A 19,852-nucleotide genomic window follows, 5' to 3' on the forward strand; every position below is an offset into this window, starting at 1 on the left:
CTTCCAGATGTGCTGTATTTAGAAAGTTTTTAATTAACTTAGTTGTTTGCACCATGTTCAGAGAACAAATACTGTATTAAAAAATGTTTAGTATTTCCCTTCTTGCTCGCCACATCTCCACAAGATGTGTTCATAACACTCGCTTGTGGTGGGGAGTCTCCAAATACAATCTATTTGATAGATATTTTCTTGAGCAAGATATTGAACATCCATAGCAATGCTTCACAGTTATTAGATTTAGCCATTTCCAGAGAACAAAGCAGTGGATTAAGTTCCCAGTTAATTTGTCTTCTCTTTAATAGCTTCTAAGATATTTTTCCATTCCAAGTTAAAAAAAAAAAAAAAAGTCCCCGTCTTCTCTAAGTGATATCTGTAATGTTGTTCCTTACAAAGAGTGACAATGCCAGCAGTTGTTCCTTGGCTGTGTTCCTAGCGAGTATAATTTAACAGGTGAGAAATAAAGTATGTGAGTGAGATAACAGTGTGATACTCTAAATTTAGATGATACTGAGGGCTTTTTGTAAATTGTAATTATTCTTTCTGTTTTTCCTCAGAAGGCATGGAGAGTCAGTGCTGTCTTTATTAAAAACAAAGAAGGTTCTGGAGTTTGACTGAAAAAATATTCTAGCTTCTTACATGTTATTGTAAGTCAAAGAGCAAATTCAATTTAGTTAGTTTTTTGTTGTTTTACAGCCTTCTTATGAAAAATAACTCCTCTGGAGCTAGTGTTAAAAGATAGCTGGGAGCCAGAGTGTTACTGTAAATGATGCTTATAGATTGTACTTGATTAAACTCCAAATTTAACTGGCTGAAGACCTCCTTTCTGCTCTACGAGGAGTTTGGTGGAAGATTGTTAAGTCACTTAGCTCTTGACTCCTTGCTTGGAAAGATAGGTTTGCCCGGTAAGTTTTGGAAAATCTTGCTGTCTAAATGCCTTTTTTTTTTTTTTTCCCCTTTCTTTCCGTGTTTTGACAAAGTGACTAAGTGACTGGCTGTGTACTGGGATTTTGAGTTACCTTGATTTTCTTGGGACCTGGTAATGGTACTTTGGAAAATAGGAAACATCAGGTTGGATTTGGGTCTGTGAGAAAGCAGAGCCTCTGCCCTGCTTCTCTGTTTGATAAATGTGCAACAGATACCTGCCTGGTAGGTTTCTATAGAGGAGCATGTTGAAATTATAGTGACAGTGAGAAAGCTTGTTTGTGTGGCTCTGACACAAAGTCATCCTGGAGCTTCAGACCATTTTCCATGAAAAGAAAGCTTCTTTTTACTTGAAACAGCACATTTTGAGGCAAAGAGGAAGACTTTGGTGTAGCTAACCAATATGGCTAAAGGTAGATTTATACCTGATTAATTTAGGATTCTGATCTTATATTCCTAAAAAGGTAACAAGACTGCCCATCACCAGAGCAAAACTTAATGTTGAGACACATTGCGATACAGTCCTTTTTCTTGTAGATAATTTTGGAAGTCTTATCCATTGTCTCTATGACCAAGATTAATTATGTAGTAAGTATGATGATCAGATTTTTTTTTGTAATATTAATACAGTCTGTTCAATGGGAGATAATGATCACTGTTTTCTGAGGTTGCAAGGAACTACCTGATCTTTGAATGTATTCAGAATACTCTTTGTAATTGCTATAGAGAGGAAGCTATGTTTCCAATATTCTACATCAGTATCCCAATTTTATACTGTTCTGCTGTGAGAATGAAAGGTCTAGTTCTTTGTGAAATGTATTTGTTCATTTCCAAAGGCCTTTGGTTGCAGAACTAGGAAATAAAAAAGTCTCTAAAGGATGTCTCCCTAAACTTGTTTTAATGAGGCTGAATTTTGTTAGTTTATTTGGAAGTGATTTTTTAAAGCCAAATGTTATTACACTATAATGTGCAATATTGGGCTTCTTTGATTAAAGATATGTTATTGCTTTGAGCTTATTAAAAAAAATAAAATTAAGTATCCCAACCTTGGAATTTGAATTGAAATATGTAACGATCCATGTAGACTTTGCTCTGATTAGCCTGTTAATCTACATGGATTTCAATATTCTTATATTTTAATAACTCCCTTTCTTACCTTTTCTTAGTGTTTGTCATTTTGATGGTCTCCCTAGACGTCTTAAAACTTAAGCACCTTCTGCAAATGTTATATTAAGAATATAATAATGAAACTCAAACAACAAGAAGTCATAAAAATGATACTCATATTTTCTTTCCATTTTAATGAGTCACAGTTTGATATTCTTTAACCAGCTTCTCTTTACCTCATGAGTGATCCCAATGGTTTCAATGAGAATACTGAGAGAACAGGATACTGTTCAGTGTCAATAAAAAGACAGAATATAGCCTCAGAATGCAGTTATTTTCCAGTAGTAAGTATTTCTGCCGTAAAACTCTTTAAAAACGGAGAGAAAATATATAGGGAAAAAACCTTCCCTTCACACTCATGGAGCAGCTTATGCATAGCAGAAAAGATCTTTGCTAAGCCAATGTTTTCAGCATTAGCCATCATTCCCCTTTAAAAAAAAAGAGGCTATTTTAGTTTCAGTTTCTGAAGTCTTTCAATGGCTGTTGTCCATTCAGCTTAGAATATCAGTTACTATATAGTTATACAATTCACCACAGTTACTGAAATTAAATCTAAGTAAAATGATATGACTTAACTTTTCAGAACACCTCCGCTGGATTTATAGTTCAGTATTGTTCTTTATAGACAAAGATTGATTGTATCTCAGGCTGAGAAGGAGGCTGGAGCAGAGCTAAACTAATCTATGTTTTTTTTGGCATTACTTCTCTATTGCCTTCAAACCCCAAACAATCAGTTTTGGAAATTCTACTGTTTCCTGAATGCAACTGTAATGAAGAAAGGCAAAAGACCTGAAGCTTTGAAAATACACTGATAGACACCACTCTAGACTTTGACCATGATGGCAAATGTCAGGGGCAATGAGTTGCACTTATGTCACACAGATTATTTTTGCCCATGACATAGAGATCTGTGCTGTAGGCAGCGTGATCAGTCTTTGCTCTGGCTGCTGCAGCTTTCTGTAGAAAGTTATACTTTATTAACTGGCAGGACAACAGTGTAACTTGGGAAGGAGATGTGAAAATTAGTCTGCCCGTTGAGGGTCCACAGTGTCAGCTGATAGGAAAGCAGAGTATAACCCACCTTTCCTCTGCAGTCCTGGCAGTAAAAGGTTGAGATCTGTAGTCCATGGGATCTAGCTGTGAGAATATAGTGATCTGGTGTACTGAATTTCCTGCTTATTTTGCTGAATGATCTTATTTTATATTAGATTTCTAAGTCCTACATCCTGTCTTTTTATAGCCATTTGATCACTCAAATGAGTACCATTCAACCATTACATTAATTAAATGCCTTGTCTATAACCTGTGGTTGGTCTCTCACCCACCAAGAAGGTTCACCTAGTCTGTGGACTGCCAATGACTTTCTTGGGAAGGCCTCCCAGAAATGGGCAGGTCTGTGTTTGTGTATTCAAAGCTTTTGGAGAAGAAAATGAGTTATTGTGCACATGGAGATCAGCTGCACAGTCTGTATGCAGTCTACTCAGATGACTCATCATAGCAGGAAATTAAGCTAAGATGTGTGCCATGGCAAGAAATTTGGGCACTGCTGGCCTAGCACCAGGTAGATGAGTTCTCCTGGCTCCATCACAATTCAAATACTTAGCGTCACAGCTGACATCAGATATGAGCTGGGAAAGAAAATAATTCACAGAGCTTGCCACAGAGAAAGACAGACTGTCAGACAAAAGGTTAAACAGAACTTTACTTGAAATTGCAAACATCAGTATGGTAAGTGGTGCCAAAATAATGCAATATGCCATTAGAGGGTCTGCACAAGAAAGAAATATACAATCTACTGACAGCAAACAGAAGTGAGAAAACAAATATTTAATACACAAAGGATTCAAAATTATTCAACAGAAATCACCGGTAAGTTGGCTGGTTTATTAGGGGATAAGATAATGCTTTTCAGGGACTGTATTTTAAAAAAAGATTGAGGCATGTATAGACAGGAGTTTCTGCACGAACATGTTCATTTAAAGCAGAACACTACATAAAGCTGTTAACTCTAACTAGTTATTTATGCACAAAATTGTTTTCCTTGTCCTGATATTGGAAGATGTCAGTTCATCTCTCATTCTTTACATTTCTGCTCTGATGTTTTCCTGCCATCTTAACTCACATCAGTCTGACTTAGTTTGCTGCTAGTACAAGGCCTTCACATTTGTTCTCCTGTTCTCCAGGGGTTGTGTCTACCATACCTAGAGCCATTTCTAGATCAGCATGTCCCTGATCCTTAGCTGTACAGCCAAAGGCATTGCTTCCAAACCTGTTACCCCAATAGAAACCAAAGTGGGGCTGAAAGGAACTTGAAAAGTTCATAGGTTTCATGCCACTAAGCTTGCTGTGAAGAGAGAGGGGGGAAATCGTGGAAATACTTTCAGAGAGTCAGTTTTAAGATATAAAGAAATATTTGAAATAAGTAGTTTTATTGGAGGTCTCCAGTCTGACTTTCAGAGGTGTGAATTGAATTTGCTGATCTTGTTGGGATACAAATCTAGGACAATCCAAACATTGGGGTCTAAAAACACTAATATGGCTGCTATGACCAGGGTAACTACCAAGAGTTAGTGAATGTTTCAGTTGTACCGCTTCCATCAGCTTTATATTTTGCTTCTGTAAAAGTAGGCAAACCAAACATTTTCGTATATAAAGGGAGATCATCTGCAGTTAGCAAGGTCTTTGCACCAGTTGTTACAATCAAAAGCAGTTTCTCTGCATCGGGAGGAATGTCTGAGCAGGGGATATGTCATATGTTGGGTAAATTTGTAACATTTTATTTTAATATTATAGATATAAAAGACATATTGAGTAAGCTGGTACTAAATAGAGTTACAAAACACACAGAAACTTCATCCAAAAGCTGGCAGCAATGACTCAAAACCAATCTATCAAGGAGCTTGATGGACAGGCAGGCAGATGGCAAATCTACAGGACAACTGTAAGGGTCAAGCCCCAAGGGGCAGTGCTGTGGGCCCTGATAGCACCCCGAGAGACAGGCAAAAGGGAAGTCATGTGGAGGGGCCTGGTGTCACTCCTCTTGATATGCCCTCATGGTATGGAAAAGTACCGGTGTCTCTACCACCCCCAGAGCCAGGGCCAATAAACAGGAGCACGTACAGATTGGTGGGGGATCTTGTCTACACCAACTACCCCCATGGGCTGCTCCGATGCTGGGTCCAGCACTAGTGATCTCTCCTTCTCTCTCTGTCTTTCTCCTTTCCCTCAAAGCTGCCAAGTAGTGGAAGGCCTGTCTTGATTTCTCATAAAGCTGCATAGCTCAGGTGGATAGAGCTGTGAGAGTGCCAACATTAACAGAATATTTGTTCTCTGGGTTCCTATTAAAGTTGATGTTTATCATAGAATCATTAAGGTTGGAAAAGCCCTCCAAGATCATCTGGTCCAACTATCACCCTACCACCAGTATCACCCACTAAACCATGTCCCTAAGCACCACGTCCAACCTTTCCTTAAACACCCACAGGGACAGTGACTCCACCACCTGACTGGACAACCTGTTCCAACGCCTGACTGCTCTTTCTAGGAAGAAATTTCTCCTAATTTCCAAACCTCCCCCGGCACAGCTTGAGGCCATTCCCTCTACTCCTATCACTAGTTATCTGTGAGAAGAGGCCGACCCCCAGCTTCCCACACCTTCCTTTCAGGTAGCTGTAGAGAGCAGTAAGGTCTCTCTTGAGCCTCCTCTTCTCCAGACTGAACAACCCCAGTTCCCTCAGCCACTCCTCACAGGACTTTTGTTCCAGGCTCTTCACTAGCTTCATAGCTGTTCTCTGGACATGCTCCAGGGCCTTGATGTCCTTCTTGTACTGAGGGGCCCAAAGCTTAACACAGCATTCGAGGTGTGGCCTCAGCAGAGCTGAGCACAGGGGGATGATCACCTCCCTGGTCCCACTGGCTACACTTTGTGATACAAGCCAGGAGACCGTTGGCCTTCTTGGCCACCTGGACACACTGCCAGCTCATGTTCAGGAACATATTTATGCACAGACCTTGAGTGTTATCTCACCTTAATCCACACAGAAGGGGTTTGTGAATTGGGGTCATTTCCCCCTCCCCACAGGTGGGACGTGACAACAACTCAACCATCCATTTCCACCTGTGCTCCTGTGTGTCCCTGTGGTGTCAGAGCTGGTGGGCTGGTGACTGACCATGCTGCTGCCTGGAGGCACATGGCAGGTATCAGCTCCTTGCCCCACATACATGCCAAAATCCTCTGCAAGTGAACTCTCTAACCAGTGGTCTCATTTCACCCATGTTTTTGCATCTTTCTTTAGACTGATAACTCTGTGAGCAAAAAATGTTTCTAAAAATGTAATTTGTGTAGGCCATCCTAAAGTGGCCTTGGAGGTGGTTGGGGCCTGCAGGAGAAACAGCAGAAATAACTATTTTTCCAGCTGCAACTGAAAAATAGTGACAAATACTTTTGTTAAGGTGACTGATCTTCATACTTGAGAAAGAAGTGATTGGGGAGCCAGCACTCCCTCTTTGGGAAAGCTATTGTTCACTGGCAGCAAGCAACACAGGCTGTCACCTATCTATCAAAAGAGAAAAAAAAATAGCATGAGCTTTACACAGAACGGCCTCACACCGTTCTGGGGAAACAAAGGAAATTATAAAGGGGATGCTGTGGTGAAGTGTATGATTAGGACCCAGGATGAGATTTCCTTTTGGCAAATCCTAGTGTTTAGGATTTGAGCTGCTGGTACAAAGGAGCCACGCTATGTTTGATACTCTGCCTCCTGCAGTGGAAAGCCGACACAAAGCCAATGGCTGACTCCAGAAGCAGACAATTTTCTGTGGGTGATAGGAACAGAACAGAAAGATGTGGAAAATGGGGAATGTCACTGAGTAGCTCAGTTTCTTTTGCTGGAATTAATCATCAACTGCTATGCCGTGCTTCTTGGCTTCAGTTTTGCTACTGCCCACAGACTTTGAAGGTGCTTATCAGGTTGTACTCTTCATACTTTCATGTGTCTTCATCTGACCCTTCCACTGCTGCAGCTGGTTTATGTCAAAATAACCGACAGAAGACCATGGTTTAAGATTTTTTAGAAGAAAATTCCTCCCTTCCCAATTAAAAGTGATAACCCATGGCAGATTTATTTTTCATTGTGAGAAGAATGCTTAAGAACGACACTTACTTTAGATACTCATGCAAAATCTTGTAGTTTATTTCATCCAGGCACCTTACAGATATCATTCTTATTTCTTGTCTGTCCCTTTCAGTTTTCATGACTTTCATGTGATGATTAAGCCAGGACTGGAAAGCTATCACAGTAAATTCAAGTGGAAGATGGGATCTAAAGGCCTGTAAAGACTTACTTTGCTACATCAATCCATCAATCAGAATCTTTAGAAAACTTTCTTTCTTTCTCTCTCTCTTTTTTTTTTTTCTTTAAGATTGGGTCTCTTGTAACTTATCTGAGGGCTATTCGTATTTTTAATGTGTCTGGTTTTGGTGTGATTTTTTTCATAGTGATTGTGTAAGTAGAATGCACTTAAGCACTGTAGAAACGATTGGGTAATATTGTAGTTGGGGAAAAAAAAAAGTGATATATCTGAACACCTTGCAGGTTGCTCTTTTGTTCCAGTGTTTGTCTAAAGACATAGTTCATTTAGTTCATTTAAGGTTGCTGTAATGCTGGAAGTGCTTTAGACGGTCAGCTGGCACACTTTTCAGAGCACAGGGAGATGAGATAAAAATGCATTTGCTCCATCAGAACAAGGAAAATCTGGGAATCTAGAGAGTTGTCTTTGAGCGTATGTCATAAATGTCTAAATGGTAAGACTTGGAAATAGGGGGGAGAAAGAAAGGAAGTGACCCTCATGGCTCTGACTCTGAAGGATAAATCTTCTCTTAAATTTCTTTGCTATTCTCTTGTGACTGCTGGGTCAGTGTAAGAAGCTGGTGACAATGAAATGGATTGGTGATAATCACTCTTAATAAATGGAATAGTTGCAATAATACCTAATTTTCCTTGGTGTGTACTTAATGGACTCATATTGTACAATTATAATGGAAAAAAGTGTCTTATAGAAGAAATACAAAAAGCATACATGTAGTACTAGTACTCAAGCATAGCCCTGAAGTACAGACTTTGTGGGAAAGAACTTAGATTTTTTTTTCTTTATTTAATATTTCAGCTGGAAAATTCACACTTGAATCAAAAGGGAAAGTTACACAGTGTGGGTTAAAGAACAAAAGCCAGAATTTGCAAGGCTGAGTTTTGCCGCAAACACTTCCCCACACGATTAATTAAATGCTACTGTAAGTCCTAATAGGTCAACAGCAGTTATACAGGAACTTCTCTGAAGCTAGTTGAAAATGTCCTCTGTCTCCATTTCATCACTCAAAACATTTGTGTTGTGTTTCTCTTGCAGCTAAAACTGTTTGCCTTCTCAAGATACATTGTTGTACTTACCAGAACATGCTCTCTATTTGCTGGGAGCAAATGGTCCAGGGGAATGAGTGCTCAATGTGATGGGCAACATATGGGATCGAGTGAGACATCCAGTGAATGTGGATGCAGTAAAAGCTGTTCTTTTGCTCAGAGTGAATGTTAATGACGTTCCCGCGGTTCATGAATAAACTCACTCAGAACATGAAGTTCTCAGGGAAAAAAACAACCTCCCCTATTTAAGAAATATGCCCATGTTGCTACTGAATTAGAAGCCAGCAGTAGCAACAACAGTTGCTGGCAGTATTAAAAAAATAATAATATTTTTTTTTACTATTAATTATTTTTTTTTCATACAGTCAATTCAAAATCCTAACGATATCAGTGCAAAAATGCCCTACGTCTGTATTCTGACAGTATGTAGCCCTGGCTCACAGGATCTGGTTTTCAGTCAGCTCTTATCTCTGGCTGTGTCAAGGCTTGTTGACTTACCTGGATCCAGATCAAGGCTTTGCTGGCCTCATTGTGGGTCCAGTAAACCCAGATTTTCTTTCCATGGATAGTGGGGCAGTGGGAGAGAAGGAATAGAGATGTCTGCTCTGTTGTGTCAGTATGCAGCCCAACAGCAAAGCTGGAACATGCTGATCTCAGACATCTAACCTCTGCTTTCTCTCCTGTCTGACCACTGTGACATTTTGTCTATGAAGATTTCCCACAAAGCCACACTTAACCTGCTCAGCCCTTCCATCGTTTTTGGGTATGGAAATAATGGATGAAATCTTCTCTCTGGTCATCAGCAAGGGGCTCTCACTGTAATGGATTTACATGGCAAGGTTTTTGTAGCGGGGGCAGCAGGGGTAGCCTCTGTGAGAAGAATCCAGAAGCTGCTCCATGTTAGATAAGTGCCAATTTCAGACAGCTCCAAAGGGACCCGCTGCTGGCCAGACCTGAGCCAATAAACAATGTTTGTGCCTCTGTGAGAGTATATTAAAGAATGAAAACAAAAAACAAACAAACAAAAAAATGCCTGCTGTGCTACAACAGCTGGGAGAGAGGGGTGAGAGCTGAGAGAGAAGCAGCCCTGCTGCCCCCAAGGTGAGTGCAGCAGGAGGGCAGGAGGTGCTCCAGGCACGAAGCACAAGTTCCCCTGCGGCCCGTGGAGAGGCCCCTGGTGGAGCAGGCTGTCCCCCTGCAGCCCATGGGTCCCACATGGAGCAGATCTCCACGCTGCAGCCCGTGGAGGAGCCCCCAGTGGAGCAGGTGGATGTGGCCTGGAGGAGGCTGTGGCCCATGGAGAGCCCTCGCAGGAGCAGGCCCCGGGCCGGAGCTGCAGCCCGTGGAGAGGAGCCCACGCAGGAGCAGGGGGTCTGGGGGGAGCTGCCGCCCGTGGGGGACCCGTGCTGGAGCAGTTTGCTCCTGGGGGATGGACCCCGTGGTACGGAGCCGTGTGGGAGCAGTTGTTGAAGAGCTGCAGCCTGTGGGCAGCCCCCGCAGGCTCAGTTCGGGAAGGACGGCATCCCGTGGGAGGGACCCCGCGTGGAGCAGGGGCAGAGAGTGACCGTGAAGGAGGGGCGGCGACGAAGCGTCAGGGACTGACCGCAGCCCCCATTCCCTGTTCCCCTGTGCTGCTTGGGGGGGGACGAGGTGGAAGAGGGTGCATGGGGGGGTGGGGGGGGGGAAGACGACGATGACGATGACAACAGGAGGTTTTAGTTTTGTTGGTTTTTGTTTTGTTTTGTTTCTAACTGCTCTAGCTTGTTAGTAATAGGCAATAAATTTCATTAATCTCCCTATGCCTGAGTCTGTTTTGCCCGTGATGTTAATTGTTGAGTGTTCTCCCTGTCCTTATCTCAACCCTTGAGACCTTTTCATCCTATTTCTTCCCCCTTTGAGGAGAGGAGGGGGAGTGAGAAAGCGGTTGTGGTGGAGTTCAGCTACCCAGCTGGGTAAAACCACACTCAAACAGAAGTATATCTATGTATTTATAGCTTGGAGAAAACTAGATTGCAGGTGGACTTTAGGTTTTGGTGGGAAACAGCTGGAATCTGGAGCTGGTAAAACTCTTTGCGTCATGGATCTTTGGTCAAAGGTTTGATCACTCTACTATTACTGTAATGTGAAAAGCTATCTAGGGCTTACACTCAGAGTGCTAACAATAAGAAGTATCTCCATCAAATAACTAAGTATATATCCTTTAAAGAAACAGAATAGTAAGAGTTTTTGTTGTTGTTGTTTTGTTTTGTATTTTGATATTGCTGCAAGTGCCAGCAAAACCATTGAACACAGCTTTCATTTAAACAAACAAACAAACAAACAAAAAACAATGCAGAGACTCTGCTCTGGAGAAGCTACAAGAGTCCAAGAGTCCAAGACCACACCAGCACCATGAAACACAGCGCCTGGACCCTGCTGTGATTCTTTTCCCTCTTGCTGTCACATCCACAAGGCTCTTGCAGGCAGTATGCCACAGGCTGACTTGTTTTCCTATCAATCACCAAGAAATGGTGAGTATCATTAAGATGTAACAGCTTGTTGTGATCTTTTAAAATGATGATCATCATTTGATCATCAAATGCTGGATTTTGGGTTAAGTCTGTTGCCCACTTGTCCTTCAATTGTAAGTGTTATTGGTTATTTCTGAAAATATTGTCCAAAGCCTGCCCTTAGAAAGACTCTGAAGTCCTGTGATCTAAAGCTTTAAAGTGCCAAATAACTCTGTCAAATACCTGACATATCAATTCATGTCCACTGTGATAAAAAATATATGAATTCTGCTGCATATAAACTCATTATGATGGACACCAGCCTTGTTTTCTTCCTCAAAAAAGAAACAGTTTCAGTAAGTAAGCATCCAGTAAGAATGAGCTTTCATAGCTATAATTTCAAGAAAAAGCATGCTTCGTGATGAACAGGAGATAAAATCTGTCTTGAGCATCTTATAGTCTAAATAGACAGCTAATATATCCACAGACAGTCTCAATCATTCAATAAAGGGCCAGTAAAAGCTTTTTATTGAGTGTGGATTTGATTTTAGTCAGTGTATTTAAGGGTTACCAAGCCTTCCACATGTGCTTTTTTTTTTTTTCCTTCTTATCTGGATTATATGGCAAGGCAAGGTTTCCTAAACAGGCTGCATCAATCCAGACATTCCATCTAAAATTCTCAGTGCAAAGTCCTGCAAATGGCTGCAAATAATTCATTAGTGGACACATCTTTTACCATTTCTGAAGCAAGCACCAGATAGGAACAGAAATACGGCATAGCATTTTAGTGATGTTTTTATTAGACAGAAAAAAAATATATGACTAATTCTTACTTGGAGGAATTGCTCACAGTTATGTAGTTAACTTCTAATTTATTGCCAAAATTTATTTGCTGTTAGGTGACATTGACTCTGGTGACCAATGCCTCAGATTATTTTTTAAGGAACAATTTTATAGCTGAAAAGACCACATATTACAGAGCCATTTATAAAGTTTAATTGTCTTAAGCTAACAATATGTGATTGCACAGCCAAAAGTGAAAATGTTATGGCTTGCTAGGAGAACTCATAACTCTAATACATGGTTATGAAATTGGGCTTACGACAATGAAAACACAGCTTATGTCAGCACACTTCCTCTAATGAGGCTGCAATTGTAATAGAAGTCTCTGTGCTTTATCTTACCTAGGCTCTCAGTTTATGCCTGTTCCCTGATTGTTCTGATTTCATGCAGTCGCACTATGAAGCTTTTGTATGAATATTTAATACTGCGATTTGCATTACATTGGTGCCTCATTGTGCGAGGGACTATACAAGCCACATAGTGAGAGCCAGTCTTGCTGCAAAGAGTTTAAATTTTAAATTGACAAGAGGACGGAGAGTGGGAGAGGAAATAAAAGTGTAGAGAAGGAAAGATGTACACCTACGAGCTCCCTGCAAATCTGTGGCAGAGAGAGCATTTCTGAGCCCTGTGTCCTATTCCCTCTCTAGGAAGCCTCTTACTCATATCTTTGGGTTGCAATGACAATATTAAGCATTCTTGATAATTTACATTTTTACTCATTAACCAGTTATTGGCTCCTTCAAAATGATTGTATCTCTTTGTGTTCTAAAGTACATCTCAACACAAGTAATACTAATATTTCATTCCTAAAACAAAGACCATGAAGAGCCTATTGTAAAGCCACCTCTTCTCATATTTTGCAGGCTTTTGTTCTTGCTCTAACCTACTTTATCTCCATTTTTGCCTTATCTTGTTCTTAACTACCAGTACACAGTGACACCTGCAATTTCACAACAAGGCTATGAAGCCACAGAAAAATTTAGCACTTTTTATTTAGATGAGACCGATAATGATGCCAGTGGTTTCTATGCTAAAGTGATAATCTTTTCTTCACTCCTTTTTAATCAGCATCATTCATCTATGTCACCGTGAATGCTAAATCTACCTTCAAGAGCAAATTTATTTTGGGGACTGGGTACAGAAATTTATAATTTGCTATTCCCACTCCATATTTTATTAATGGTTTTGATGTTGCCAGTTATTACTTCAATAACCTTCCATTCAAGCAGTTAAAATGCAGATGATATATTTGTCTCCTAATGGTTCTTCATCAATTAATTGGCAAGGCTGGAGATGTGTCGAGCCAAATGATGGCCAAATGCTCTGATGAGCTGGGACAGAGCAACACAAACGCAAGTGAGCAGTACTTGGTTGCGATGTGATATATATGAGAGAAAATTAATTGGAAGCTGTATTTTTGAAACGGTGAAAAACCACATTAGGGTTGAACTTCACAGTGATGCAGAAAAGGTAGTTTATACACTATTTAACTTCTTTCAGTGGATCCTAGTGTTTATATTGTGTATTCATACTGAGGGCAAACGGAGATTCACTGGCTCTCTCAAGGTACATGTTCGTGCAGAAGTGTAAGTTTTTGTGAGTATGCATGTATGGATGTAGCTGCCTGTTTATCCATCTATACTTCCGTCCACTTGATCATTTTGTCACTTTCCTGAAGGTCATGACCATTTAAAACTTCACACCAACAGCAAAGGGAGTGCTTAATCCTTATGCAACTATGTGCATGTGGACAGATATAACTTCTCTTAGTAGACATATGCTTTGTATTGCTCTTTATACATATTGTTTTTATAAATAGGTTACACCTTTGCATGTGTTTCCGTATACAAAATGAACAAAATGAAGTGCTGCAGGAAGGCTTTCAAGGCAGCCCAATCTAGGGATGGAGGTTCTCTCTCATTAGGGGAACATAGTGATGTGTTTACCTGACATGCAGTTGAAGCAAACTAACAAGTTTTAAGATCCAGCCCTGTGGTTCATTTCTCTTAGCCTTGTAGCTTCTAGAAAGATGCTATTTCCATCTATTGGCCTGAATTTTCTAATTTCTTATTATCATTAATAATTATCATATTCTTATTATCATTTTCATATCTATACCTTTAAAATGAACAGGAAAGAAAGTTGTGCTTTTTTAACTAAATTCTTACCAGATACTCAGTTCCACATCACACATGCATAGACACAGAAGATGAATATTTTATCTTAACTAGACACCATGTGTGGTGAGGTGGAAGAAGAACTGCATGACTTTTTATTTTAAAGGATCTGTAAAAATGTAATATCTGAAATATAAATTGTGTCCTCTTCTAGGAGAAGGTGCCTGAATTGCTGGCTTTTTTTGCCTTTTATGTATGTTATTATAACTGCTTCTGCATAGGAAGTGAATAGTATTATCATCTCCAGGAAAAAAAAAAAAAAAAAAAAAAGAAGAAATAAAGAAAGCCCAACAACAACAGACGCTTCCTAATCATCTTGCTTGAAGAGAGATGCTAGCTGTGAGCCATTAGTGTGTGTGGAGAGAGATAATTAGAAGAAAAGCAGAGATTAAACAAGAAAATTTAATTTATGTGTGAAAAGGCAAATGCTCTAAGATAAATGTTTAATCCAGAATATTTAACTATTTCATTATTCAGCCTCGGCCTTCTTATTGAAAAGAAACTCAATGAAAAGAAACAGAAGCTCATGGTGTCTTTCCTAACTGGATCCACTTGTCTCTTGTCATATTTTGGGATGATAAACACTGAAAAGAAAGGCTTATTTCTCCCGCCCTTTTTCCCCATCTATATCAGCCAAAGTGTCCTGAATGCCAACATAGAAATGCACATGCATATTTATAAAATTGCGGAGTAGCTACACTTTGTGATAGTTCAACACATTATTGGCACACCAGGCAGCAAATGAGTTCTTCCAGGAGAGCCAGATCCTGAAGGTAAAAACCAGCCAGAGGAGGGTCCCAGAGGGTGTGATACCAAGTGCTGTGGGAGAGAGACTGAAGGTCCAAGTGGCCCCTGAGCCCACCATGTACTCCTTGGCTACTGAACTCAGTATCTACTCTTGACCCTGCACATATTTTTTTTTCATCTTTAGGAAGAAAGATGCTTCTGATATTTCAGGGAGGCTGAAGAACTGAAGCTACAGTGTAAAAATGATGCAGTTTTCTGGATATCCGTAGGGTGTGGATTACAGAAACAGTTCAGCCATACTGCTGCCATACTGGTTGCTGTTCTAGGAGCATCCAAGGAGTGTGGTGCTTTTCTCATGTGCATCTGCCAGCCAGACGGACAATAGACACCTGGTAGTTCCTGACTGCGGAAGATACTATTTATCCAGAGAGAGAGCTTTGCACTTTGAGATACCTAAATGACTCTTTACTAAATCAACTCTATTGCTAAAGAATGAATATAAAAATAAAATAAATGAAAAATGTCAAATTCATCCTGAAACATGTCCTTACAATACATTAGCAACACAGTGTCTTGGCACTGTGTATCTTATCATTTCTGTTATCCTGTCAGGGCTGATTCTTAATCTTCTTTACCAAGGCTGCTTTATACTGTTCTGTCAAAATATAGGATTATTTTATAGTCAAAAAGTGTACAAATATGACTCAAACACACTGAGAGCATAAAAGTATTTGAAAAAAAAAAAGTGAGATTCGGGAATATTTAGGGTGCACGGAGCCTGCAGTTTTGGCACATGAAGCTCATCCAGCCCATATATTGGTTCCAATATTTTTCTTGTCTGCACAGCTTCTTTGTGCCTTTATTGACCAGGCTGTGATTTACAGCAGTGTAATCAAATCGAGAATCCAGCCCACAGCAAGCTGCAAGCACAAAGGGCTCTGACTAGGTCTGTATCTCAGCACATCTAGTACTTCACTGACAGGCTTTTTTCTTTAATATATATTTATTGGGAAAGAGCACACATTAATTACAAACATAATTTTGGATCATAATGGGTGTGAATTTGAAGTCTGCCTGGAACAGAAAGATCACAGTTCTCCTGTCTGGTCTTGTTAAACTGCTAATGAGGTAGAGCGTTGTATGCAAGAGTTTTCTGTTGTCTTTTTCTACTTTCATGGAAGAAATCTGTAGCTGGGGCCTATTTAAATAAATGCCACACTGAAATGCTGAAAACTGCCAGGGAGACAATATGACGAGGGCGCACTGAACTGAACTCTTTGTGTCCCCTGCCAGAGGAGGGTGACCAGTTCAGCTGTAGGAGCTGCATGTAGAGGTCTGCTCTCAGTCTGACACATCTCACCGAGATGTCAGCGAGATCTGAGGGCAGTTGCTTCTGGGCATGGTAAAAGCTTTAGGGATTTCCTGGTGTCAGTGAATTAAAATGAAGAATGCAGATTCACAACTTAGCAGGGCTGTGAGATGTGGTGAGGGGAGAGTGACAGGAGCACACCGCTACCTGTGTTAACAATTAGCATCACTCATAATTTCAGCTACAGCAAGAAAAGGCCAACAAGCAAGGGCTGCTAAAACCTACAGTGGTTCCAGGTTCCAGGTATGTGACAGTGAGAAAATTTTCTAAAACCTGACATGTTAAATATGCTATTGTAACTGAAATCTGCTGTAATATATCTGGATAAGGTATCAGTGCAGCTAAAGAAAAGGATGTGTCTAGCTAGGCCAGAGCAAGCTGTTCTGAAATGCAGGAGGTGTGGGTCTGTCTCACCTAACTTTTAGTGCTCTCAGCACAGCTTAGATTGCAACAGACTGGAGTCCAGGGAGCAATTCTCATCAGCACCTCATCACACAGTGGATACCCATTTTTGATTCAGGTTATCGCTGTAAACTCAGCTCACTCTATTGACTCCATGTACTCCACATAGATCTTGGTTAATAATGGAAGCCAACACACTATGCTAACGATCTACAAGGATAGGATCTGTATCTCAGTTTATGACATAGGCTTCCTGTAGCTGATAGCACTCCATCTGCCTTCTGATTGGAAGCAAATGTGTGATACAGGTATGTTTTTTTTTTGCTCCTCTGCAAATTAGATATTTAAACCAAACGTAGCAAATATGCTGGCATTGTGCCACAGAAGAGCTGTCCATCAGGATACGTGCATCTTTTCATTAAACCAGTGAGTATATGTGTGTATGTGCGTGTGAAAGGCAGAAGTCAGTCTAGTTTATGCAGGTGCATTATGCACATGTCCTGAGCACTGCAGAGCATCCCCATCTGCATGTGGTGCTTTACATGACATCTGCCACAAGTGGCTCTTTCTCTTCTGTCTCAGCCTAGGGACAGAAATGCATGATGACTAGCTTGTTGCATTTTGCTTTTTGTTAAGTGATTTTGTTTTATATTGTAAAGGAGTGCCCAGGCAGCACAGGTATTTTTGCAGTCACTGAGCACCATGCCGCTAATATCTGGTGCTTGGGATCATGTGAGACAAAGGGGCTGCAGTGGATCACATGGCAATAGAACAGCCCAGAACAAAGTTGCAGAAGGAAAACGTGCTTTGTTAGGGTAAGGGGAATGTGGTCCCTGCTGCTTTACAACACCATGGCCTCTCTCCTGCTCTGGTGCTTTATGCACCTGGTACAAGAGGATATAAACAAGTTGTGAAACCTGTGAGCTACCAGCCTTGCTGCAGGGTGCGATAGGGGAAGCACGTGTTGGAGCAATCACTGGTCAATGGCTCGATGCAAGACTGATCATGCCTGAGGCTGTGTCTGTCTGGAGGGGTGCAGACTGCTGTGGACGCACCGTCCCCACCTGTGCTTTGGACTATCTGGCCTCAGGCCAGCTCTGGTGGGGAAGCCACGCGAACACAGTCAATAAGACAGTGCCTGAACCAGAGCTTGCTTCTCACCAGCTAGCACCGAGCAGTGAAAGACTGCCAGCACCTTCCCCACACATACTTGAGTGCTCCTTCTCCTTGACTGTCCTTGCAGAGAACAAACTTTGAGGTGTCATGTGGGTTTCTTTTGGCAAGTTAATTCCAGGGATTCAGATCCCCTTTCTTAAAGCTGTGTCCCCTTCAGAGCAAAGGGTTGCCTTGGGGTTGAGTGCTATGTGTCTAAAGGGCTTTCTCCTTAGATGTCTTGATGTACAAATCTGGGTGAACAGAAACTGTGGCATCTGGTTACTCTGAGTTCGGATGAGCTGACCACCTTGCAGAAAAGCTTGGGGAAAGGCCAGAGCAGTGAGCCGCCTTCTCCAAAGCCTAACAGTAGGCTGGTTCACCAGATATGGTTAAAGGCATGTCTTCCTTATGCTCTGCAACAATTTGCAACTCCAAGGATGTGCAATGCCTGCCTTCCCATTATCCCTAATCCTTTAATATAACACCTGGAGGAGGAGGAGGAGATGGGTATGTTTAATAGTTTTCTGTGTGCCCGTGCAAGGTCCGAGGACAGGCTGAGCTTCGCCTTTAGCATAAAGGGAAGGTCTCTGTGATTGCAGACTTTACTTGAGAGCCTGCAGAGATAAATCCTTGAAGTGACCTTCCCATCTAGCTGTTTGCCATTTGATAACACCAAGTCAATGCTTTAAATATGTCCTGTTAGTATTATTTGTTAAGCACTGACAATGGATTCGGCAGCCTACAAGAAATGGCAGAAGATGACTTTATCTGGCACTGCCAAGGCGGGGAAAGTGGACATGGAGTAATTGCTTAGCTGTGTCCCTGGGCTCAATTCTGCATGTTTCTCACAGCAGTAAATGTTACATCAGGAGCACTATATTTTTGAAGCACTGAACTGCAGAGCACTCTAAGATGTTACCCATGAAGGAGTCAGTCCTTTGGCTGAGCCTTTATTGTGGAGGACTTGAGCATCTGCCCAAAGACTTTGAGGTTTGCTTTTGCAAGACTGCTGCCAGATCCAGTTGGAGGACCTAACTCCTAATTATTATTCATGGAAAGAACAGTCCATCTGTCATCAAGATTTATTTGGGGATAAATATTAAAATTCACTTCTGATCTGAAAGGATAGTATCTGTCTGGTGTATATTCCCTAAGGATGGCAGTCTGGTTAGATGTCAGCATGGTCAAAGCTTGACCCATTTCAGAGAGGGAGCAAAAAGAGAGGGATACACACACATAAATACATATGTATATATAGTCTGTGTATGTGTGTATAGTCTGTGTATGTGTGTATATATATATAAGTATATAAATACGTATTATATAAAAATACTTCAAAGTCAACATTGCCAGTCATGTATGATCTCAGTGCATGAAAGGTGAAAATATTTGAATCATTCTTAGATGGCTATTTTTTTTTTCTAAACTCCTCTTCCTCTCACAAAACTACCAGAATGACAGAACCATCCACATTATCTCATGAAAATAGATATTTATTCTAACAAAACAGTAAGATGCACCCTGACCTCAGATATGGATCCTGAGTTAGTATAGTTAGTATAAAATACCCTAATTAATAGAGTTTTGATTGCTACAACAATTTATAGTTGAGCTACTGCCCTTTAGATTTATGTTATTTGATTTTATTTTAAACAGCGATAAATTCTAAATCAATCTTTTTTTTTTTTTTTTTTCCATTGGTGAAAGATATATTTTTAAAGGACTACATTATTATGTTGTTTAAGCATCAGAATATGAATCTACTGACATCATTGTAGTCAAACATGACCTTTTCTGCTTTAAAAATTTTAAAATAATTAGGTCAAAATTGTCGTTGTTGATATTTGTACTACAGTAATTCATGGCCGATAATTTAATTGAATTTTCATATGTATGAAGCAGATGTTATAAGTTCTCTACTGCATCACTATGGCAGTGTTATTCATGCAGATTTATAATAAAGCAATCCTGTATTGTTCATTCCCACATTTATCTACCTTTTGTACTGCAGCTGATTTTGCAATTGTCTCATTTAATTATGAACATTGACATCATTTACAGGATTTATGCATCTAATTAAGTGGGCTCTAATAGAGAAGTTTCAGAAATAAAGCCAAGAGACTAATATATGTTTGCTAGTGGTTACGCTGGTTTCTATTGTTTCTCTTA

Source organism: Cygnus atratus, chromosome 1 (assembly GCF_013377495.2).
Source record: "Cygnus atratus isolate AKBS03 ecotype Queensland, Australia chromosome 1, CAtr_DNAZoo_HiC_assembly, whole genome shotgun sequence".
In the NCBI taxonomy this organism is placed as follows: domain Eukaryota; kingdom Metazoa; phylum Chordata; class Aves; order Anseriformes; family Anatidae; genus Cygnus; species Cygnus atratus.